The sequence below is a fragment of the Saccopteryx leptura genome, chromosome 2, assembly GCF_036850995.1.
Source record: "Saccopteryx leptura isolate mSacLep1 chromosome 2, mSacLep1_pri_phased_curated, whole genome shotgun sequence".
Taxonomy (NCBI): Eukaryota; Metazoa; Chordata; class Mammalia; order Chiroptera; family Emballonuridae; genus Saccopteryx; species Saccopteryx leptura.
In genome coordinates, this window is record NC_089504.1 from 222,765,787 (window position 1) to 222,791,159 (window position 25,373).

A 25,373-nucleotide genomic window follows, 5' to 3' on the forward strand; every position below is an offset into this window, starting at 1 on the left:
GGGTGGCAGGGGTGTGGCCCCACCCTCACTGCACACCAACCCCTACTGTCCACACCTCCATCATAAACCTGTGTGTTAGAATTTGCACACTGATTGCCCCTCCTTGACTCGATTCTTCCATTACCTCTAGTACTTAGAATTATGACTGGTTCTTAGTAGGCACTTAATGAACACTTCTTGATGAATGAATGAATGAATGAAAGATAAATGAATTATTCACAGCACCTGACTTTTAGAACTATATATCATGTAAAAGTCTACACTTAAATATTTTAGCCATTCTTCCAATTTATGAAACACATGTTATGAATTAGTGTGCTGGCAACAGAGTTAATAAAAAATAAGTATGCATTCTGATTTATTGACTCACATTACCCAATTAATTTACGTATTAAGGGGTCAGCCAGAAGCTGAGAGTGAAGCCGATGCACTGTGGCATGGATCAACATTACCACCAGGTCCCACAAAGAGCAGAGGGGAAGCTGCTTTTAAAAAAAAGCAACCCAGGTTACTAGGCATTACTTCATATTTTATGACATATTAGGCTTTATTTAAACCAAAAAAATAAACATATTTCATTTTTTTGGACCAGTTTTCAAAACCGTATTTCATTCTGGTACGTAAGAATCATGCTAAAAATGGAAAGTAAAATTATTCCAGCATTTCAGCTAAAATTGTTGTGTCAGCTGTAAGTGAAAAGAAGTTTGAGACGCCCAAGTGGGTCTGTTTTCCTGGTCCTCCTCTTGTTCCTTGCAGCGTTGGCCCAGAGGAAGTCATCAGTGACTGGAGCCCAGTCCCACCTGCAGGCAGGGGAGAGCATTGGGGGCGAGATGGGTGCAGAGGGAACATGCCAGTGATGCAGCCTAGGAAATAATTAGGTTCAAGCATCACGCTTAGACTCCAAAGCTGTGGTCATGTATTGTCTCCCTGGGCAAGGCCCAAGGCTTTGTTTTATATAACCCATGCCCTTCAGTCCACTCTGCAACCCTATGAAGCTATTATAGATTTCTTAATTTACAGACTCGGGGGCTGTTCATTGATTCTCAGTAGTGCAGGAAATAGCTGGGGAATTAGAAAACATGCACCTGATCGATTTCGCCTTTAAGATTCTGGAGGGCATGATGATGAGCTGGCCTGGATTCAAAAGGGGAGAAGAGACTCCTTATAGTTCTTTCACCCTCGTACCTCTCAAAATATTGTCCCTTGATTCTCCCAGAACTTGTGCCTCTTGGGTTCCCTCGCCTTGCTCAGACGGTGCAAGCAGCTACATTGGACTGCTGCATAGCTGCTAGACTGGGACAACTCCAGTCCCTTTGTAGAGTGGCTTGTTTGTCAGCTGAAACCACCTCTGTTAAGGTCACAGTGGGAGAATAGAGTGTGGTGTCTGAGCTCAGAATGCCCCATTCGCTGTGCTGGCTGCCCTGCTGGCTGTCCTGCTGGCTCTGGACAGACATGAATTTCTCATCACCAGAGACCATCAGGGTGTCAGGATGGTCAGAACTATAGTCTCTCAGCTCCCCTTATTTCACAAATGAGGACATTGAGTCCCTGGGAGGTGGGGTTGCTTGTCCAAAGTCACGGCTGCACTGGGTGTGGAATTTGAGTTTGACAGCATGCCCAGGGCTCTTGCCCTTGAACTGCTGTGGCTCCCTACATGCCATGTTCCCTCCCCTGCTTGTTGGCACCCATCCTTTCCCCTTGCCAAGAGACAGTAGGTGTCATTTTTATTGATTGGAGCCTCATTCAGTTATGCTTGCCGAGCACCCAAGGCCTCTGCTTTTGTCTTGAAGTTGAGTTCTTGGTCCTCGTGCTCCCAGGATGAGATGATTGCAGGGGTTCTAAGCTTCCTTCTCACCAGTTTTTTCCTCTTTTCCTTGGTCCTCTGGCCTCTTACAGCATACCTTGTACACCAGTCTCCTGGTGCTCTTCAAACACAGCTTGTGAATTCTCTCCTTTGCTCTCTCATACTCCCCTCTCTGTGTTTTGAGCACGAATACAAATCTTACTACTTTTAAGAAACACTCTCCAACCACTTCAGCCTGCAGGGAGTCCTTATGCAAATAGTCATGGCGTCTCTGCTTGGAAACTTAATAGTAACATATCCTGACTAGGCCAGTGTTTTCCAGAGTACATCCTGTAACACATGTCCCATGGACTACCTCTTTGTCCCTGTACGCCCAACCCCCATGGGATGAGTCCAGGGTTAGTCAATCTATGAAATGGCAAATGTTTCATCTGCCTCATGGGGATTCATATTGCACATTAGGACAGTAAAGGCTCTGACAAGTTCTGCATTATAGAAGCTGGATTTGCTTTTTAAACTCTTTACCTCCCAAATTTATGTCCTTGTAACCTTTTCTTTGTGTGAGGCTATTAGCAGCTATTGAATGCTTTTAGGGGAGAGCCCTTGTAGGAAGTTTATAACACACAATTAGAAATTTAAAAGTAAGTCTTGTCTTCCCAGCCATACTGTAAGCTTTTGTACTACTTTCTCTCTCCTTGGTGTCCAACAGAATGTTAATTTCTTTAAAAATTTTTTTACTTATTGATTTTAGAAAGAAAGGAAGAGGAGGGAGAGAGACATAAATTTGTTGTACTACTTATTTATGCATTCATTGGTTGATTGTCATATGTGCACTGACTGGGCATCGAACCCACAACTGTGGTGTATTGGGAAAGCTACCAGGCCAGGTTGTTCTTTCTTTATCTCTCTCTCTCTCTTTTTAAAAAATTTCATGTGATGACAAAAGGGCTGAGAATGGTTTGCTCACATGGGTTCCTGGTACAGAGAAGGACTTTGTTCATGCTGAGCTATGGCAAGGATGAAGCATGGTCAGCAGGAAAAGCAGACATGATCCAGAGATAGGAACAACTTAGAGCATAAAGTTGTCATGAGCCTTAAGTGAGGTTGGGTCTAGAAAAGCCAAACCTACTGTCAGGAAATCTCAGTGGAAAAGTGAGAATTTGAGAAACCCCCATTCAAACAAAGGCAAATAGCCCTAATGTAAGTAAACCTCTCCAAGCCCCGGAGAATGAAAAACAAATTTAAAGATGAAGAGAAAAAAAAAAAAAAACAAGAAAAAAAACCATGGAACAGAATGGATGGTTATAAAACACTTATTTTACTTCAGTTTCAAAACTTTCCTGGAACGAGCTGCCAGGCCTTCACCCTGCTACCAGGAGCCGGGGCTCTGCTCTTGAGGCTCTTCTCCTGGCAGGCCTCCCCCCTTTTACTCTTTCCTTCATGGCTCAGCAATGACCTTGAAAAACCCTAGATCTCTTATCTGTTCCGTTCAAGTCAGTTCCACGGTTATTTACTGAGCGCTTACTATGTGCCAGGCTATGCTGGGACGACAAAGAGAAGGAGGTAAGGAAGGCAATCTTATTTTCCTTGGGTATGTTCTTCTAGCCAGGAGGCGTTTTAGATACAGTGACAGGTAATTTCAATATGGTGCCAAGATTGAGTGAGTGCAAGAAGGCCCCTGACCGGATCTGGGAGCTCTGGTGACGATTTCTGCAGGCTCTGCTTCTCTGCGAGGCCAGGAGTATGGTGCCGAGGGCCTGTGAAACTTTTAGGGCCTATCAATGTGCTTTTATTTATTTTAAAGTCAGAAGAAAAAGTGAAAATGATTCAGCCTGGATTTTATTTTACCAACACAGTCATGAAACACTTTGGAACATTTGGTATGAGGACGGGGCCCACACAGGTCGAGTGTCCAGGGCCCATGAATATCACATGTGACTGAAATAGTTTCCTGGGGTCTCTGTAACAAGGTACCACAAACTGGGTGACTTAACCGGGACAAATTTATTCTGCACAGTTCTGGAGGCCAGAGGTTCACAGTCAAGGTGTTGGCAGGGTTGGTTTCTTCTGAGGGCCGTGGGGGAAGGCTCCCTTCCAGAACTCTGTCCTAGTACCTGGTAGCCACAGGTGTTCTTTTGCTTGTAGATTGCTGTCTTTTGCTGTGTCTTCTCATCTTCTTTCCACTACATGCATCTCTTTCTCTTCATGTGGCATTCTTTTTATGAGGGACATTGGTCATACTTGGTTAGGCCTCACCTTATGCCCCATGGCCTCATTTAACTTACCTAATTATACCGGCAATGGCCCTATTTCCATTCTGTGGTCCTGGGGGTTAGGATTTCAACATATGCATTTGGTCTGGGTGTAGGAGGGTGGGAGGCATGATTCAACCTGTTACAGTGACCTTGGGTCCATGGGTGAGTCCAGTCTTCTCTCCTCGTCTGTAACCAGTCGGCTATGCTTGAGGTGGGAAGGACAAGGGAGTCCCATGGCTTACGGCTCTCTGTGGTTACAGATCCTCTCACCTCCCTCCCAAAGAAATAAAACTAAAGGTTGGCTACCCTTGACATAACTTTCACTAGTGGGTGACTTTTTCTCATAGGTCACAAGACCACTGTGAAAATTATATTGCAGACCTGGTTGAAACACTACATTTACTGGCTTAAGTTTTCTTTAAAGATGGGCAGATTCAACAGTCTAAAAAAAATTAAGTCCACCCTCGCAAGAACTGAGCTTTGCCTCTTCAGAAAGTTGAGCCTTCCTTATTGAAGTTCTGTAGAAAATCCTCTGCAGGCATCATCCCCAGTGGGGTTGCCCTTGTGGGTGCTGAGATGCCCAGTTTCCATGCTGGGCATTGTGTTTTCTCCCCATTTCTTAGGGACAGGCTCTGAGCTGGGTATCACACTCTAGGAAGTGGTAATAAAGATTTCAAGCAAAAAGTACATCTCTAGTTTGCCCCCCACCCCTGCATGTCCTCAGGGCTGGGGCCTAAGGGGGCCAGAACACATTTCTCACTAATCTCACAGGTTCTGTGTGCTGTTTTGGAAAAAGCGCCAAGCAGTCATCCAGGGCAGAAGCTCCTAACAGGCTGTTTTGAATTTACATTTCTTATTCTGCCTTTGACCAGGATGTTTCAGGGGACACTGTCGTCGTCCGCCTCTGTGCTGTAGGCCTGCTTAGCTGGCGGTGGTTTGAGGCCGGCCAGCGTTACTTCTCACTCCTGCTCCGCCAACTCTGCAAATACTTCTGGTTTCCGGCCCTCATTAGGGTTGGCTGAGTTGACAGTTTACAGCTTCACCCTGAAGTGCCACCTCACCTGTGGTTGACCAGATGCCCCCATCTTTACTTTTGAAGAAAAGGCCACAGGGGACTTTTCGAGCAGTCGCCAGAGCTTGTCCTCTGGGCTTGCAGGTCATGTAAGTCGGCTGCTGCTGTCACCACCTTCCCGTCCAGGAGGCCAGCTCACCACAGGCCTCTCCTCCTTGCCCCGGGCTTTGCCAGACTCCCTGGATGCCAGCCATCCTGAGTTTTCTCCTGGAGCCCACGGCCTGTCTGGGTTCTCTCACAGTTGTAAGAGAAACAAACTGCAAATGTGCTAAGTCCTTCATCACCTCCTCCTCTTTCCAGCCTCTCACTGGATGTTCTATGCGTATTCCCAGACTCGCACTTCTTCCTCATTTTCATAAGCGTAACTCCATGTGGCAGCTCAGGGTAAACACCCTCGCTTTAAAGTCTTTACAATTAGATCTTCTATTGCAACCAGAATGGAGCAGCTGAAATTGAGAAAAGAAATACACAGAATACAGGGCTTCAAAGTGTGTCCTTCATTCCTGACACATCTGGGCTGTTGCGCTATTCACAGGAGAAAATCTTTAGAAAAATTCGGGGCATTTCCAAACATTTGAGTGTTCCGCTGGGTAAAAATACAATCTCATTATTTCCTTTCACATTTGCATCACTTTATGATTAGTCAGGGCTTCAGAAGCATGAATTTCCTTTTCTGAAATGTTTTCCATTAAACTGTGTCTTTTTTTGTTTGTTTGGTGACCCAATTATATGACTTTTTCTGCATGGAAAAATTCACACTGTCAGTTTAAAAATATGTTGTTGAATGTATTTTTTTTATTATAGGCTTTGTAAGGTTGTGTTTCATAAACGTTCATAAAGTTTAATTTTGTCATTTTGTTCTAGGGCCTAGGATAAAAGTGTGCTGGGGGAGGTTTAAGATGTTTGAGATAGGATAGAGGCAGGAACTAGAAAGGGTATGAAATTCCCTTTGAACATACTGTTTTTATCTACTTATTATAGTAAGGGGGAAAGTTGGCCTGGGACCGCAACGTTCCCGATTATCTGAACCAGAGCTCGTCTGGCTGTGGACCTTCTACATCTTGGAAGATTTAGAGTTTCTCTCGTTGTACTTTACCCAAAGTTACAACCATGAGTCCACAGTCATCTGTTTGCCACTAGGATCTTTTAACAGTGAACTCTTTAAAAGATTATTGAGTTTATTTCATTACTTAGCCACATTCCAAGGGTTCTGGAAACACATTGCCTCAGATAGAATATAATCGGGAGATTTACATTCTTTTGCATTTGCTACTCAAGAGATACTTGAGCACACAGGTTTCTTAAAAAGAAATTATTTATAGCTCTAATATTTTCTTTGTAATTTGTTCCAACCAGTTCATCATCATTGAAGCAAGGATTACACTCCCCTTTTAAAGCCAAGGCGTTGGCTTCCAAGTGAGAACTTAAAGAAAATTCAGTGTTTGATTCCCCCCTTTATCTTTTCTGGGAGTAGATATATTGTGTGAGTGGTCAGCACACCTGCCAAAGTCAACTTTTAAGAGAGACATGGCCTGAGACCAGCACGCAGCTCCACCTTGTTCCTTGGTGAAGCTTTGTCTCTGAGGGTGGGTTTGCTAGGAATAAAGCCTGAAGAGATACATTTATTAAGGACAGAAATAAATAAATAAATAAATAAATAAATAAATAAATAAATAAATAAATAAATAAATAAATGGCTTTTGTTCTGAACCACCTCATCCATCAATGACACTGTTCAGTGTAACTTGATACAGAAGTATCCTAAGTATCATTCCTCACTGCACATATATTTTTAAAGCTGTGCTTACCTGGTGTGTGGTAGGAGCACTCTATGTGATATCTGTAGCAGGTCTCCTTGCAGCCCTGTGAGATTGACTGGGGCTTCTCTCATAACAGGCCCCAGTTAGTACAGGGTTCTCCCTGAGATTCTTCCCAGGGCCCTCACCTTCATCAGCAGGGATTTTAAGGCATTGGAAAGTAAAATGGCAGACAGGACCAATACACTCCCTTTACGACAGTGCTTACAGGGTCTTTTGTTGTGGACTGGTACCAGATGTCAAAACAAATGGTCCTATAGCACAGAGCTAGTGTTCAGGATTGGTATCTGAAATCCGGGGACTGACTCACTGCTAGTAGTTTAAGAAATGAAAAGAGAAAAAAATTATAAATTGCTCAACCTTCAAATTGAGGGTGGTTGAATGATCCACAGTGTGGCTCTACATGTGATTAAAAAAAACATATTTCACCCTTCAGTAGCCTTAGTTTGTGTTTTCTATATGACATCTAGCCAGGCTTGAATAACTAATACAATGACACAGTGTTAGAGCCTGTAGCAAGCAGAATGTGTCCCCCAAAAAGACATGTTGCAGTCTTACCATTTGGTACTAGTGACTGGGAACCTATCTGGAGATATAGTCAAGTTTAGGACTCAGGGTGAGATCACACTGGATTTAGGATCAGTCTCACCCATACCTGATTTAGATATTTACATGAGACTTTGGACTTCAGACAAAAGTACCCAAGTCTTGCCAGTCAAAAACCTTGGTTTTCAAATGGGGCTATGCGATGGAATGGATGTATTTTGCATGTGAGAAGGACATGAATTTTTGGGGGGCCAGGGGCAGATGCAATGAATCAATTGCTATGTTCTTCATCCCCACCCCAATTCATATGTTGAAATCCTGACCCCCAATGTGATGGTATTAGGAGGTGGGGCCTTTGGGAGGTGATTAGCTCATGAGAGCAGGTTAACCTCATGAATGAGATTAGTGTCCTTATCAAAAGACCCCAGGGAGCTCCCTGTCCCTTCCACCATGTGAGGACCTAGGGAGAAGACATTTGTTCATGAACCAGGAAGTGAGTCCACCAGACTTGATCTTGGATTTGAACATGGAACCAAATGTAAAGGAGAGTGAACCCTGGTTGCCTGTTGTTTTCTACTTCCTTCCAGATGGAATCTGGGTTGTGATCAAGTACCTATACTCTCCCGAGGTAGTCACCTGACTCAGGAGAGGCTGACCTTGCATCCAGGTGCCAGATGTGGCGCAACAGGTAATACCAGTAATGCTCCCCCCGCCCCGCCCAGTGATTGACTGAGTGGTGGACACATGAACTAATCTTGGCCAGTAAAACATAAGGGGAATTCTGGTGGGGGGACGGGGAAGGAGGAGATGCTTCTGGAAATGCTGCCTCACACCAGAGAAAAGGTACAGAAAGAAAAACTCCCTTCTTCCTCTGGACACTGCATGTCTGGATTTTGTGTCTAGAACTCAGCATCTACTGATGGCAGAGACACAAAAGGGAATATGACAGAGGTGTTGGTGGAGCATGACACCACAAAACTCCGTTCTACCTGGGAGTCTGCTGCAATAGGACATTAATATATTCCCCATTGTTTCAACCAGTGGCATTCAGTGTTTGTGCCACTCATTGCTGCAAGCATGGCGGGCCTTCCTGGAGGCAGTGACACCTAGGACCTCAGAAGGATGAGTAGGAGTTAGGTGAGAGGAAGGGGGATATAGTGTCTAGGCTGAAAGAACAGATGCTATGATGACTCTGAGAGGAGAGCCTGTCACCCTTCATTTGAGACGCTGTCTGAACGCTGTCTGGAGCAGGATGGGGATGGCGGCCTCCATGCTGAGACGGGGAAGGAGGAGGAGGTGCAGACGGGAATAAGGCCAAAGCGGGAAACAGGAGTCAGATTATTACCAGGATAGGAGTTTACAAGGATTCCACGAAGGGAAGGCCGCAGGTGGGGGATTAAGTAGGAGAGATTAAATTGGTTCACTGGAGACATGCTGAATTCCTGAACCAGGCGGGGGCCATGGTAATGAAAACCAGGGGTGGAGGGAAAAGACAGCAGGGAGGTAGGGCGCATGGTATTTGGCAATAGATGAGCCATGGTGGGAGAGGGAGACAGCAAAGCTGGTGCCAAGACTCCCGGGTGAGTGACTCAGAAGATGCGGTTATCATGAAAGGCCGGTTGGGAGGGAGGGCTGGGTTGGAGTGGGCTGAGCAGGAGAAGACGAAGGCAGGGATCAGATGAGTGAGAAGTGCCTAGACACATGGCAGACGTGGGGGCGGGAGGGGCATCACTCTTGTGGATGATGGTTGGTGAAGTGCAGCAGCTGGCAGGAGTGGTCCTACCTGGGTGAGGCTCAGGGCATGAAGGTGGCTCTATGAGCTCGGAGCCCTCTGGAACATCCTCGGGACTGAACAGAGGACACCTGCCCTGTTCCTTCTCAGCCACCTCCTTGGGGCTGGTGACAGACAGGCCTTGAGCTCTGATTCTGGCTCTCAGCACCCTGTCCCTCTCGGTGCTGTGCTCTCAGCCTGCCTTTGCATGGTCTGGGTGTGACACTTGGACCCTCCTCTGTTCTCTTGGAAAAACTTAGCCTGTGAGTTTCAAAGTACCCGAGTCTTGCCAATCAAAAGCCTTGGTTTTTAAGACTCTTGTTCCTGTTCTGAAGAGCTCTTGGGAGATTCCACACGTTTTTCTATATATCCTGCTGGGTTGGCTTTCTCCAAAGGTCCAGTTTTAATAGTAAGTCAGAGTGATATATCAACCATCACCTCAGTCCAGGTAGTAGCCACAGGAAGATGGAACAAGATGAAGATGGGACCTGCTGGAGTGATATAGAGGGAATGATTGGAGACAGAAATGCAGAAACCACTTAATGCACATGAAACCCACAGTGATGGAGGGAGAGCTCCTCTCAGCATCCTGTCTGACCATCTGGGGCTTTGTGGTGGTTTGACAGTGTGAAAAAGGGTGTCTCTCTAAGCTTAATGGCTGTGTGTCTTTTTTCTTTTCTTTCTTCCTTTTGTTTGTGTGCCTCAAGCTGTGTGCGATGTACAAGTTGGGGTATAGGTGATCTGGGACCAACATCCCAAATAGAGTGCTAACCCCACTTCCTGGTTCTGGGAAGATGTGGAGGAAATCCTTTGGCATGGAGGAAGCAAACAAACACACACCAAAATAAAACAACACGAAAAGCCCCACACTGAAAACTTTCCACTTGCAAACATGCTTTGGTTCCTGCCAAAGGCTTAGGATTGCAACATTTGGGCGTCTTTGGCCCCAAACCCGAGGACTCTGCAGTTTTCCCAAATCACCTAAAATAAAGAATTCCTTTGGCAAAAACAGTATGTTTGTAAACAGAAAGGCTTTATTTTTGAGAAACTCAATTCCCCCTGAGATGTAGAGGATTAGGGCTAAAGCCCCTGTGGCTATTTTCCATCTGCCTCTCCCACTTCAGATTGTCACTGGCAGGTAGCAATGGCTCCAGTTTGTGCGTGTGTGTGTGTGTGTGTGTGTGTGTGTGTGTGTGGTTTCCATTAGCTGGGTGTGTGTTTGGAATTTGGCTTGTCAGCCAATTGCTGATTGCCTTTGGATGCTTCTTGAGAGAGAGCTTTGCAGATGAGGTCCTGGATTTTCTAGACTATAAGTTTTTTTGTGCCTCGGGATCAGGAAGGTGGAAGCTTGCTTCCCAGAGATAGGGCCAAAAAACCCTCCTTGGTTCTGTCAGGAAACCTACGCCACTCATCTGAACATCAAACCCAGTACAAGGCACAGAACTGGAGTCGGCTTAGCTTGTTTTCTAGCTTCTTGTTAGAACCATTTTGCTGCTATAGGTGAGCTGTCTTTTCTCTTCCCAGGATCCAAGGTGTCATCTACCCCCACCTCTCCTATCACCGCAGACGCTTTCTCAATATCAAACCCTGTTCACACAGAAGGCTGTGGTAACCTTCTGACTTTGCAAGGTGGTTTGAGGTCCTAAGTAAATCTTATAAACAATTTTTGATGAATATTCACAGCTTAAAATACCCTGGTCTAAAATCCCAAGACAAAAGTTTTTTTTATTTGTGATATTTTGGGGCTTGGCCACAGAAGGGGAAAAAAAAAAAAAAAAAAATATATATATATATATATAATTATATATATATATCCAGTAAAAATATATGTATTGAGGTACAATTTAAATAATAGAAAATTAACCATTTTAAAGTGAATTTCAGTATCATCATTCAGTGACATTTAGTGCATTCACATTGTTGTGTAACCAACACGCCTATTTAGTTCCAGAACATTTTCATCTCTCCAGTGTAAAACCCCTTACCCATTAAACAGTTTGTCCTTATCCGTCCTTCTCCCCAGCTCCCAGCAACTACTAATTTGCTTTCTGTCCTATGTCTTGATCTATTCTGGATTTGTCATATCAGTGGGTTCATACAAAAAGGAGCTTTTGGTGTCCAGCTTTTTTCACTTGGCATCATGTTTTGAAGGTTCATCTACTATATTAAGGGGACATTTCTCCCTGAAATTAACCATGCTGGAAAGCTGTTTTGTCTGCTATTTAAAAATAGAGCAGGATGAGCCTGGTGCTTGTGAGTCTCTGGAAATATCATCAGAGGCTGTGGAGGTCAGATTCTGCCCACAGAACCACCCTTCTGTCTTCTGACTTTGTGGCACTCTGGCTGTGGCCCTGGGCAGTGCCTCCTGGGGCCCTTCCATCATCTCCTGCTTGTGGCCCATGCTACTTTCTTTCTGGCCCTGCTTCTCATACATGAACTAATTCCTGCCATGTGATTTTTTTTAAGTGAGAGGAGGGGAGATAGAGAGACAGACTCTCCCATGTGCTCTAACCGAGACCCACCTGGCAACCCCTGTCTGGGGCCAATGCTTGAATCAACCATGCTATTTTTAGCACCTGAGGCTGACATGCTCAGACCAATCAAGCTATCCTGAGTACCTGGGGCAGATTCTTGAACCAATCAAGCCACTGGCTGTAGGACAGGAAAAGGGAGAGAAGGGGGAGAGAGAAGGGGAGAGAAGCAGATGGTTGCTTTTCTTGTGTGTCCTGATCTGAAACATCCATATGTTTGGCCGATGCTCAATCCATTGAGCCAGCCAGCCAGCCAGGCCCCCGTTGTGTGAATTTGATATCACCCTGCCTTGCCTCTGTGAATCTGGGTCTTGAGAGAAAACAAATCTCCCAGACATCAGGGAGACCAGTGGTGGGTTTCTAAAATTTTAGTACTTTTTCTCTTTTAAGGTCACCATGAGGTCTTGATAGTGGTGGGAGCAGATGGTGTCTCAGTGGAAAATGGTGCTGAATTAAGACAGTTCTTGGAAAAGGTCATGAAAAATTTTTAGTGTATGCATGCAGTAAATTCATTATAAGACTGGGGACTTAAAAATGATATGCCATACCATTTTTTCTCTTTCATGTTTTATTACTCTTTGTCTTCTTTTCATTCTTTTTCAAACCCCAATCCGATATCGTTCCTATGGCTATTCCAGACATTACCTGTTTTTATTTTCCCCCTTCATTTTTATATCCTTACTATATTTTTATACCTTTATCTGGAAGTCAAAGAATTCATCCTTCTGGAATTGGAATTCATTCATTGTGGAACTTGAAACTTCCATCTACTAAACGTTTAACAATTTGGTTTTGTTCTGAACTGATCTTGTTTAATGAAGAAGTTACTCTCCAAGCAGCCCTTGTGCCCACTAGGTGGAGCTCATACGCTATTGTAATTGGATTCCAATATTAAACTATTTGGAAAAAACAATTTGTCTTCATTTAGGGTAAATACAGGAATTGGCCCCCAAAATGGTATGTGCTTTGTGGATTACAGATTTCACCTCCTCATCCACCTTGACTGCCTTTTCCACTACGTCATCATGATTAAGCATAGAGACTCTGGAGTCAGGCTAAGTTCAACTAACTGCCTTGTTGTTCACTTGCTACAATAACCTTGAGTGGGTCACGTAACTTCCATATTCTTATCTACAACATGGAGTTAATGGTAACACCCATCTCATAGAGTGGTTGTGAGAATTAAAAAGTTAATATCTATTAAAGCACATAGTGTTATAGGTGTTTACTTTTTTTTTAAGTTTTTTCCCCCCCAGCTTTATGAGATATAGCTGACATTGAACATGATGTAATTTTAAAGTGCACAATGTGACGCTTTGATTGCATATATATTGTGAAGTGATTACCACAACAGGTTTGGCTGTGTGTTTGCATTGGTTATCAATATTTTTGTTTTCACTGTGGTAGTGCTAATCACTCAGGCCAGGGGTTTTCAACGTTTTTAACCTCATGGCACACATCGACTAATGACTAAAATTCTGTGGCACACCAAAAAATACACATTTTGCCTATCTGACAAAAAAAGTTATAATTTTGATTCATTCACACCGGATGGCTATTGTCATGTTGGCTGTTGTCATTTATTTTATTTGACAATCTAAGGGGGAAGAGGTCCATGCCCCTGACCAAAAAGTCAGGTATTGCATTTTTAAAAAATTCTTGTGGTGCCCCAGTGTGCCTGCCGTAGCGAACTGGTTGAAATTGCTGACTTAGACAAATGCTTCCCAAATACTATTTCAAGGACTAGCAATATCAGAATCACTTGAGGATCTTCTTTGAAGTATAGATTTATGAGCTCCATATCTGGAGTGTCTTATTTCAGTAATTTTGAGGTAGAGCTTAGGGATCTATGTCCTTTAAAAGCTTTTCAGGTCATTTTGACAATCAGCTGGATTTGGGGAACAGTGACATAGACTACATAAAAGCTTGGGCTTTTCCCTTCGCCATCAGCTGATCTTAACAGACCAAAGGAGAGGTACTGGCACCACAGTGGTGAGTGACATGGGGGCCTGGGCTACCTGCTTGTGTAGCTTGCTTATGCCCTTGGTCTGAATGTCCTACTCTCATCTTCCAGTGAATGGGCCCACCCGGCCAGGCAGCTTGATGGGTGTGATGGAACCCAGCTTGTCATGGCTGATTGGTAACTTCGTGTAACCAAGTAGCTAAAGTGCACTCTTGGGTATGTCATCTCTTCCAGGGCCCAAGAGCATGCAGGAGCATTTTTTTGGTTTTGTTTTGTTTTTCTGAAGTTATTTGCTACAGGTGATCAGGCCTTGCTCCGGAACATGAAGTGTGTGAGTTGTGATTTCTTAAATGTGGATTGCCAAAACTTCACCCAGTGTCTTTTTTTATTACTGTAACTTCTCATACCATGAGGCCTGCTGGGCCATAAGCTCAGACTATAGGGCCACTCGGCCTGTAGCTGGGACCTTTGGCAGAGCCTTTGCCTGTTTTGGCTCTCATTCAAACCTTGTGTCTCTTGTTATATCACTATGAACAATATTCTCAGCAGTGGAATTAATATCTCCAGAACCCAAAGAAGCCCACTGGGTATTTTACTTCATTTTTTTGTTTTAGGAGAAGCAAGATACAGTAAATTGTTCTTTACTTTGACTGAGATGTCCCAGACCCTGGGCATTTAGAAGGTGTATTGATGTGGCCTGGCTGGCCTCTGAATCTTCACAGGGGTTATTTCCCATTGTCTTTATTGCATGAGTCTGACTCTGAAGGCCCCAAGCATATTTGCAGGTTGTATTCATCAAGTCTGATTTGCATGATGTCATCACCAGGGTGATGCTATGCAGATGTCCAGCTGGTCCAGGCCTCCTCAGCCTGTTATGACAGAGAGGAGGAGAGTTAGCTGGCCGTGTGGCAGCACTGTAAGTGAATACTGTTGTTCTGAGTGAATGTGAACTCTTTCAGATTCTCCTTTTTGATAGGGTTGAAAAGGACACAGTCCCCAGATCAAAGGGCCACATGCTGGGTACCTGAGCCTGTGCTTCAATAAAGACACAATCTGGCCAGGAAGCTTCAGTGCAGGCTGCCACCTGTTTAAGTCTGAGGGAGTCTGTCCCTCTGCAGGACCTCCAGGACCTGGCTGGTTTCTGCAGGGACCAGACTGATGGCTTAAATGATGGTAGGCTGGGGGCCACACCCTGTGTCCTGTATGTTGTAAGGGTAGTTTTTTAAACCTGAACGCTTTCAAATTTAAACCCAGGATGTGATGTTGTTTTTGATTCACCACCTTGACGGGTAAGGGGGCAGTTTTAGAAGCTTCTGCTTGACTTCCCCACCATGATAGCTCTCACCTGTGTGGGTGTATGCAATGGTCAGGCATGTCTATCCCCACTATCTATTAGAAACTAGGGTGATAACTGTGGGATGGCTTCACTTGCCCAGCTTCTGGGTCATCTGTTATTGATTCTTTTGATGGGACATGCCCTGTGATACCTTGTTTGGCTGCTCTTCTTGGCCTCTCGGGGTGCTGTTCTCTATCAATCCTCGCTCATATCTGCCTGGGTGATCCCTGCCCCCGAAGATGCACTCTGATCTTTCTACTCATTGGGATAATTACCTGTCTGGCATCTGATAGCTGAGCATAGCTGCCTGATGTCTAATATTTTGGGTCCTGTCATCCCTGTTGCTACCAGTGGGCCAACTTCTGTCCTGGCATCTCCTACCATCAGCCCCGCCCTACAGAGAATGGTACCCACTGAAATATTAGATGATGCCGACAGCTCTTCCCAGCAAGCTCCTGTTTGCTTTGGTAAGTGGGGGATACTCCAGATCTTCCCACGAAACAGCACCTGCTGGGTCTCCTGGCCTTACATGGTATGTTCAATCCAGCTGCCTGCTTCCCCAAGCCTTTGGTTCTCCCTGCACCATCTGCCATGGCAGTCTGGCTTTCTGCTTCACTTAGTGTGGCTATCACATGCTCCGCGCTTCCAAGAGCCTCCCCAGCAGCGTGCTGATACTGCCTGTGGGATTCTTGTCAGAGTGTTGTTATGGGCTCAGTTGTGTCCTCCCATAAACTCCTGTGTTGAAGTCCTAACCCCTAGTATCTCCCAATGTGATTATATGTGCAGGCAGGGCCTTTAAAGAGATGATTAAATTAAAATGAGGTTGTTAGGGTGAGTCCTAATCCAATATGACTGTGTCCTGATAAGAAGAGGAGATTGGGACACAGAAGCATAGGAAGCTTCCTGGCAAGACAGACTGTGTCTTTACTGACGAGGAGATTGGGACGACCACGTGAGGACAAGGGGAGAGAAGGTGACTGTCTACAAGCTACAGAGAGAGGTCTCAGAAGATACCAACCCTCCTGACACCTTGATTTTGGAATTCTAGCCTCTAGGACTGTGAGAAAATAAACTTCTGTTTTTAAGCCATGTAGTCTAGGGTGCTTTGTTAGGTCAGCCAGTGCAAACTAATACAGGTGCTGAATCCCATATCATAGAAGGATGTTCCCGTGGTGATAAATTCTTTCCCCTCCAACTTTGTGTTCTGCCTCCTATCCAGAACCCTGAGAGTCTACCCCTCCATTGTCTCCTGGTTCTGCTGGTACATCCTGGGGCTGGCAGCTCTCTCAGGGTCTGTCCCTCTTCTCCCTGAGAAAGGTTAGCGTTTTCCTGGCTCATTGTCTTTTGACTTAAGTCTAGTTATTGGCCTAGTGGCCAAAGGGGAGGAGGGAACAGACCTTGTGGTGTGTGTGTGTTTGTGTGTGTGAGTGAGCATGTGTGTTCATCTGCAGGGTGGAGGCCCTTGCACAGTGTCTTTGAGCAAAGTGGAGGCACCAGCCCTCAACAAGGAGAAGTGGCCTTTTCTGGAGGCTCAGAGAGTTTAAGGGGCTCCAGAGATTTAAGATCGGAGGCCATCACCAGAAATGGCTCCACCCTGTATCTCCGGGTGTTATTCATTCCCAATTGGAGCTCTGAGTTTTGCCATAGCCAAGCTGCTGGTTTGGGGCTTAAGAGTCTGTGGAACTCTGCTGTTTTTAATGACTGAGTCCTGGGCCTGATCCTCAGCTTTCTCCATGATTTGGACACAAGTGGCAGAGTCTTTTCATGTGTTGGTGACAAAGCCGCCTGACTTTCACATGTAGAGTTTCACTGATGGCTCATGTCCTCAGGTGTTCACTGTCACTCTCTCAAACATTGGTTTCCCCCAGCAACAGCCATCCAGTCTCACCTCTTTATAACGACTCCTTCCTGCATTTATTTCTCACACCAGCAGATTCTCAGCCCTGGCTGTGTACTTCCTACTGCATGCACCACCCCAGTTCCCTGTGCTGAAAGTTTAAGCCATTCCACTGCTATGCCGAGCCAGTGGCTATGTGATGGGGTCTTCATTGCTGGCTGGGTAGGGGGTGATCCAGCTCCAAAAACCCTAGTGATGAGCCTCACTTTCTTGAATCACTTCTGGCATCAGGGTGGGTTCCTGGGAAAGGCTCTGGATGTTTGTCAGGGGGCATTGCCAGGGTCCAGGGTGGAAGAAAGAGGAGTGGGTCAGGGAGAGGTTAGACAATGCTGCCCTCATCCTGTGGAAGCTGGCATGGCCCTCAGAGTCATGCTGAGTTGGAGCAGGAGGGTCAGGTTGTCATGTTCCTGACCTGCCCATGGGTTGTTGGATGCCACCTGTTGCAGGAAAGGATCTTGTGCAGGTGACTCCCTTCACCCGAGGGCAGCACCTGCAGAGGACAAACAGCCCTCCCTGCCCAGGGGAAACATACCCTTCAGTCCAGAGTGGGGCCTGGGAAACACATAGAAGATCTATGACAGTAACCCCAAAGTATTCATTCTATGAAGGCCACACTGAACTTCATATGGGGCAAGGTCTGGTGCTGATGCTTGCTTGTGTTTTGGTAGATGGAGCAAATGCTGAGACTGTGGCACAAATCAGAGGCAGCAGTGCTTGGACCAGAAGTGCGCTCACGGAAAGGTTTATTTCTGTTATCTTCTGGGCGTTGGTCTTTTCCATGCTGTCCTAGGAGGCTCAGGCCATGCTCAGCCACTTCTGCCTGTCACATACCAAAGCTCAGGTGTGAATCTGAGCCCCACCTGCCCCCGAGCTGTTATCAAGCCAGAAGCAACACTGAGCCACCCTGGCTGTCATCGGCATGTCAGGAGCTGATGAAGGTGAATCTGGGTGGGGGAAGGGGACTGTAGACATAGACACAACGGGCTCCTGAGGCTTTTGAGCCGCACATCCCAGGGCCAACCACAACAAAAGCTCCAAAGAGGAAAGGTCAGACCCATGAAGTGCTATTTGTTTTCACTGAAACTTCATCCCACCCACTTAACACCCGTCTAACCCGCAGCGGAATCAATTACCACGTGTCAGCCCGAAATCTGACACAAGAAATGAAAGAAGGACACAACTTCCCCAGGGGGCTGGCAGGAGGCGGGCAGAGAGGGCTGGGTGGGGGGGAGATATGGAAAACTTGGGGAGGGAAGCCATGAATGAGCCACTCTCTCCTGTAATTAAGGGTTAAAGGCAGCCGGAGACCCTGCTTTCCCTTCCCCGTCTCCTCTCCAGCCTCGGGACAGTGTCACCCAATGCACCATTGGGCATTTCAATCCTGAAGGGTGGTCAGCAAGCCTGTGAAGTGATTTGGCTTTGGTTACATAAGTTGCTTCATTTAATAACCAAGAACCAAAAAGTTCTAGGCATCTATTATTTTATAATAGGAGGCTCCCTGCAGGCCGTGGTCGCCGCCATGCCTGTTTGAGCTGATTTGAGTTGCTGAGTTTTTCAGGCTTCTGTTAAATGTGGTGTTAGCTGGTCCTGAGCGCCCATTTCAGGTGATGTTATCCACATTTATGGGAGTTGTGAAAAGAAAACTCAGGTGGAGCCTGGAAGAAGTTAGCCTGGTGCTTTTCCACTGTTCTGTTAAATAAACGTTTGTAGTTCCCCAAAGGTAAGGCTTTTGTGAATAAACAACACCTGATAGGCTCCCAGGATGAAGACCCCTTTCATTCTCCATCAGGTGGTTGTTTTCTAATCTGCTTTCTCAGTAGCATTGTCCCTCAGATGGCTGTACCCTGCTGGAATGTTGCAACTGGGAAGCATTGATTAACTCGGAATACGGGCACAGAAAGCAAGAAGCACAGCTCCAGAGAGGCTGGTGGTTATTAAAAGACATTTCCATTTATTGGCAAGAATTAAAGGCAAGATTTTTGCTCGATCGAATGATTAGAATCGCCAGTGGAATTGTAAGCGGCGTGCTAATGAGTGGCTCCTCCAATTGTCTGAGTTGTTAGTTCCAACTGTTGTGTATTGTCAATGCCTCTTGATGGCCCTGCATTCAGATAATTTATTTTCTTCTGATCTGAATGGTGCCCAGTCTTTGGTTCTTTGGTCTGCGGAGAGAGACAACTGTGCTCCCTCCCTCAGCTCTCTCAATGTGGTGCGCCTGCACTGCCTACACAGGAACACCACTTATGTCTCCAGCAATGTGCCAGCTGTTCATTTCCCCAGACTCAGCTCTGCGCCCCTGTCTCCGGCTGGAAATCATCCCTGCTGTCTCTCTCAGATGCCTTCAACCCAGCATGTCAGAGTGGCATCAGGCCTCTTTCCCTGATTTGTCTCCTCCTCTGCATCTATTCTCCATGTCCAACGGGACCAAAATCCCAGGGGTCACTTAAGCTTGAAACCCGAGATACTTTCTTGAACCCCTGTCTTCTTTATCCCGACATCATCAGATGTTATTGATTTTGCCCTCCTAAGTATTCCCCACAGGCTCCCCTCTTCGCCATTCCTGCTACTGTGGCCTGTTCTCACATACGTCCTCTTCTCCTGCCTACGCTGACAGCCTCCAAGCTCTCACATCTGTGCTGTGGCTCTCGTCTCCTTTTGCTAGACTGTGTCCCCTTTTTCCTTTTTCTAACTAGTGAACCTTAAGACTTTAAGACTTAAATCAGGCTTCACCTTTTTAATTTTTTAATTTTATATTTTATTAATTTTAATGGGGTGACATTGGATAAATCAGGGTACATATGTTCAGAGAAAACATCTCCAAGTTATTTTGACATTTGATTATGCTGCATTCCCATCACCCAAAGTCCAATTGTCTTCTTCGCTTTTTTTTTTTAAAGAAAACATCAATTAATTGTTTTTAAAACCTGCATTTTTCTTTTGTATCCTCTATCTTCCTTAACTCTATCCCTGTTTGTCCACCTTTCTCAGGAAGTTTTGATTTATCATTTATCTTTGCATCGAGATGCTATCAGTCACCGAATGTTGACTGGCTGCTGGATTGTACCCATTCTCCTTCCTGTCTCCATCATCGCTTTTCAGGTGAAGTCCACTTGATGTTTGTGGGAGTCAGCACACTCATCTCCTGATGAATCTTTCCTCCTCACTCTTCCAGCTTGCATGCTGTCCTTTGGCTTATCATCAGATTTATTTCCTAAGTACTCCTTGTTCAAAGTCTTACATATGCCCGTTTTCTGCAGAGAAGTGTCCTGACTCCCTAGCACTGCATTGGGGCCCTTCACAACCTGACCCTAATTTGCTATATGGAAGGTGCTTGCATGTTCTCCCTAACTTCCAGTGTCTCTCAGATTGCCAGCTGCTTCAGAGCTGCATGCCCTTCTCATGCTTTTGGCCTGCGGCCATACAGTCCTTGACTGGGGACTTCCTCTCTGGGTGCTGAAATCCTGCTTCTTAAGACCTAATTTAAGTAGAACTACCACATGATGTCCCTCCAGAATACACCAGTGAGAACAGACTGCCTTTCCTAAGTATTCATGCCGTGGGGACCCCTAGTTCACTATTTCTTACAGTTAGCTTAGCATTACAGGTACCTAGACATCTATTTTCTTCTGTGGCTGCGGACTCCTCAAGGATAGACTTCATTGCAGTTTGTACCCTGCAGTTAGCAGCCCCCCACTAAATTCACTGCCAAAATGGAAGACTGTGTACTTTAAACGTGTATTTCAAAAGGAGTGTTCCTTATTTTTGATTGTGTATTCATCTTTTAATCTTCACTATCATTGTTTCTGAAAATATTAATACTAAACACAAACTGTCTTTTGTCTTTTTAAAAAATTTAATCTAGTCAAATATTTAGTGACTTTGAAAACATAAGGTCAAATTCATATAATTTTGACAGAAAAGTGTTTCTGAATTGTTGGTTTAAAGGCAATCACTTGAAATATATAGACACAGACAACAGTGTGGTGACAGAGGGAGAGGGTGTGGGGTAGGTAGAGGTGGGCGAAGGGAGGAGAAGGGGTGAAGGAGACTTTGCCCAAGGCGATGGGTGCACCGTGCAGTGTGCAGATGATGTTTTATTAAGTTGCACACCTTAACTTGTATCCCAATAAAATCAATTAATAAAAACAAGTAGACAAAACAAAACAAAACAAAACCCCCCAATCATTTGGTTATCTGGTTGGAAAATGTAGGCACTGAGGCATTTTTGGTGGGTGTGTGAGAGTGTTTCATAAATCATTCTTAGACAGTTACTATAGATAACTGACATTCTGTGAAAGCAAGAAGCAAACTGAAGACCAGCTCCCACAGGGATTATTATCATGTCTATGTAATAAAAACGTAACTATCTTAAAAAGAAGATGTCATTTGGGAGCGCTCCAGCAGCTTTCTGCAGCCCATATTGCTCCCATTTCTCCTTTGAGAACCCCTCTCCCTCTCTTGAGCACCTCTCCCGGTGCATTAAGTACCCCTCCCCCTCCATTGAGTGCCCCTCTCCCCTCCATTGAGCGTCCCTCCCTCCTGTGAGCACCACGTGGCACAACCCCGAGCCACCCAGAAGGCGATGGCTAAACGTTGGCACTCGGGACTGGGAAATGGCAGAGCAACTTTCTCCAGGAAAGGCCGCGGACCATGCTTGCTCCTTCCTGTTCAAAAAGCTTGGGTGGAAAGGGGCCATGGGCCACAGGGAGCACCCGGCCGGCAACCCAGAGGCCAGAGACCTGGAGGCCAGAGTTGGTGGCAGCGAGACAAAGGTGACTCTGTGGTTCCCTGGGAGAGGAAGCCGGTGACCCCTGATCCTATGGTCTTGATGACTTAGGGCGGTGGTCACCAGAAGATGGTTTGTGGTGACTTGTGTAGCAACGAAGACCACAATGAGCCTGAGATGCCCCAAGTGGTCTCCAAGTCCCCCCCCCCTCGGTGAAGCCTGTGTGGCCAGAGGACATGGGGCGATGGTTGCGCTACGAGCCAGACTCAGTAAAGGAGTGTGCCACCTGAGCCCCCTTGGAGCATGTCCAGAAGACCCAGGGGGAGGTGAGGGGCAAGGAAGTAGACAAGATCTATTGGGAACTCAGCAAGGGTCAGAGGTACCTGAAGCCCTGGGATCTGTCTGCAGGCCACATATTCTGTGGCTTGCCATGGAAGGGCCTACTCTGTGCACTCAAGCATCTCCATGCCACCATGCACTGGGATTACCAGCCTGGCATTTGTAAGGACTGCAAGAAGACTGGCTTCTGGGGCTTTGGAGACAGTTGCAAATTCCTCTGTGACTAGTCAGATTACAAGCATGGGTGGCAGATCGAGCATGAGCTTGATGAGGGTTGCTATGGTATCTTCAAGGGAAAAAACTATGAAGTGGGAAGTGGTAGCCAGGAAGTACCATTCAACTGTTTCATCTGTAGCCAGACCTTCCAAAATCCAGTTGTCACCAAGTACAGGCATTACTTCTGCGAGAGCTGTGCACTGCAGCATTTCCTACTACTCCATGGCTGCTATGTGTGCGAGTAGCTGACCAATGGTGTCTTCAATCCATGAGAGAATTAATAACTAAACTGGAGAAGTGTCAGGCTGCAGAAGAGGATGGGAAAGTGACAGAGGAAAAGGCAGGTGGTGAAGCAAGGTCTAAGTGAGGTCCTGGGTAGATGGCTTATGAATGCATCAAGATGTTTTGCAGAAATCTGTTAAGCAGAAAAGACCATGTGGCCACAGTCATAAAGACCCTACCTGGGATGCCAACAAGAACTAAATAAATTAGATTAAGAAAATTGCTTAAATTTGCAGTCTAGGACTCTGAACCTCTTACTCATGATTTTTTTTGTTTGTTTGTTTGTATTTTTCTGAAGTTGGAAATGGGGAGGCAGTCAGACAGACTCCCGCATGTGCCCGACTGGGATTCACCCAGCATGCCCACCAGGGGGCAATGCTCTGCCCATCTGGGGCATTGCTCTGCTGCAACCAGAGCCATTCTAGCGCCTGAGGCAGAGGCTATAGAGCCATCCTCAGCGCCCGGGCCAACTTTTTGCTCCAATGGAGCCTTGGCTGTGGGAGGGGAAGAGAGAGACAGAGAGGAAGGAGAGGGGGAGGGGTGGAGAAGCAGATGGGCGCTTCTCCTGTGTGCCCTGGCCAGGAGTCTAACCCAGGACTCCTGCACGCCAGGCCAACGCTCTACCACTGAGCCATCCAGCCAGGGCCCTTACTCATGATTTTTGCCTTTTAAGGCCCCCCAGTTGTAAACCATGGGTGATCCAGGTTTATAAGTACTAATTTTCAGCTCTCCTTGGGTGGTGCTCTGCAACAAAGTGACCCTAATTTCTCCACTCCAAAAAAAAAACAAAAACAAAAAGACAAATTGACAACAAAAACAAAAAACCAAAAAAAATCCCCCAATCACTTGACGATTTCAACTTTATGTTTCAAACTGTAGTCCATGTAGATAAAACTCGAGTCACGTGCCCTGAGTCGGTTTCTCTGGTTTTGGTCAGGCTCCTGCCCTAAGGAATTCACTTTATTTTTCTTCTACAGTTCAGGGAATGGATCAGTAGAAATGAGCAGCATAAACTGTATCTTGCTACATAATAAATGAATGTTGGATGAAATGCAATATATGATGGGAACATGTGGACAACAGATGATATTTAGATGTGACTAACATGCTCATTAGGCATTTTTAGCAAAATTCTCCACTAGGCTCATTGTCCTGAAGTTGAAATACAAGAAGTTGACTGTCTAGTATGCTGTTCCAAAACCTGAAGTTTAACTTGAATCCCTTTGAAGTCTTTTATTATGATTAATGAATCATTTCAACATTTTGCTACATTCAAAGGCCCTTAATAAAAGATAAAATCAAGTGCCTTACTAATCAAGGATACCACAAAAGATAGGAAATCAGGTGAAAATGTGACATGAGCAGTAATACTAAACTTAAAAAGCCTGTATCAATCACTACAAATTTCAAAAGAGTTTGGAAACATTTAAGACTGTTAAAAGGTGCACACGACTGATTTCAGGAACCACTTGGGAAATATTTGGGTGCTATTGGTAATGGAAGTAAATCCAGTTTGATACTTTTCTCGACTGAATGTTTTGTAATAGAATTTGGCATCACAAAGCCAGGATGGAGAAAAGCCGTCTGGACCTGCCTGTATGTGAGCTGAGATTCCGAGCATAGGGCTGGGTTTGGTCCCCATTTCTGTGTCAGCCACTAATGGGACAAAATTCACTTTTTTTAGGGCGGTCAGTCTTTGTCTAGGTGGGGAAAGTTATCACCCACAGACTAAAGTTTTGGGGTTCTTGGCAAGGACTGCCGAGGACCCAACTTACCCTTCATTTCATTCAACACCTTGACATAACCTCCACAAGATGGCACACCACAGAGAGCTCGAGACTCCACTGCTAACACTGGGAGAGGCTTAGACTATGTTCACGTGGGAGCCTCCAGCGAAAGAGCTGTCCATCCCAGGGATCCAGTGAAGGCCTAGTGATTGCTTACCAGGCTAGTGACAAAGCAGGCTGATGCACTAAGACTGTCAAGGGCGAGAATGCAAACAACAAATTCCAGAGTGGTTTTGAAGGTGAAGATAAGGAACTTACTGATGTCTTACCATCTAGTTTTCCTCTCACCAGGAATTGAAGTCCCAGTGGTGTATCAGGCAGGACAGCTGTTTGTCCAGCTCAGTCTTGCCATTGTCTTACACCCCTGTCTCATTGTGTGACTCACTGAATCAGAACTCTTCACTGACTCTCCCTTTGCTTTAAGGGGCAGCCCACAGTCTTTAGCTGGTGCTCAGAACCATCTGGAAACTGGCTTATGTCCCCAGTTCCCAACATTAATTCTTTACTGGAGTCAAAGTATCCTCTATATGTACCTTCAAGCTGCCTGTCTCAGTACCTTTGCTAATGCCATTTACTGACCCCAGAATGATTCTCCTCATTTGCTCTTGTCCAATGGAAACTCTGCCTAGACTCAAAGACCCTCTCTCATCTCAACATCTCCAGGTCTCAGAGCACCCATGATAGATGCGATGGTCTCCTCTTTTATACACTCAAAAAGTCTATGCTGTCACCCTATGAACCTGTTGAGAACCCTGGGCTTTCTGTAAGCTCACGGACAATAAGGAACACATTTTATTTTTCCTTTTTTACTCAGCACATAATACCTATCATGTATAGCTGAGTTAATTGGGTGAATTATGCCTCTGTGTAACTCTTGGTCCCTAAAGTAGTATACATATAAACCCATTCCTCCATTCTCTCTTTGTTGAATACCTCTGCCATCCAGCTCTGGATGCTTGACCCTGGAAATATAGCAATGAGCAATAAAGTCATGGTGCCTGTCTTTGCAGAGTTTATAACGTTGTGGGGGA

General features: G+C 45.5%; 1 pseudogene; it reads left to right on the forward strand.

Annotated features, from left to right (window-relative positions):
* The first annotated feature begins 3,330 nt into the window (after positions 1–3,330).
* On the forward strand, positions 3,331–22,663 carry LOC136391835 (E3 ubiquitin-protein ligase RNF113A-like; annotated as a pseudogene).
* The last annotated feature ends 2,710 nt before the right edge of the window (positions 22,664–25,373 follow it).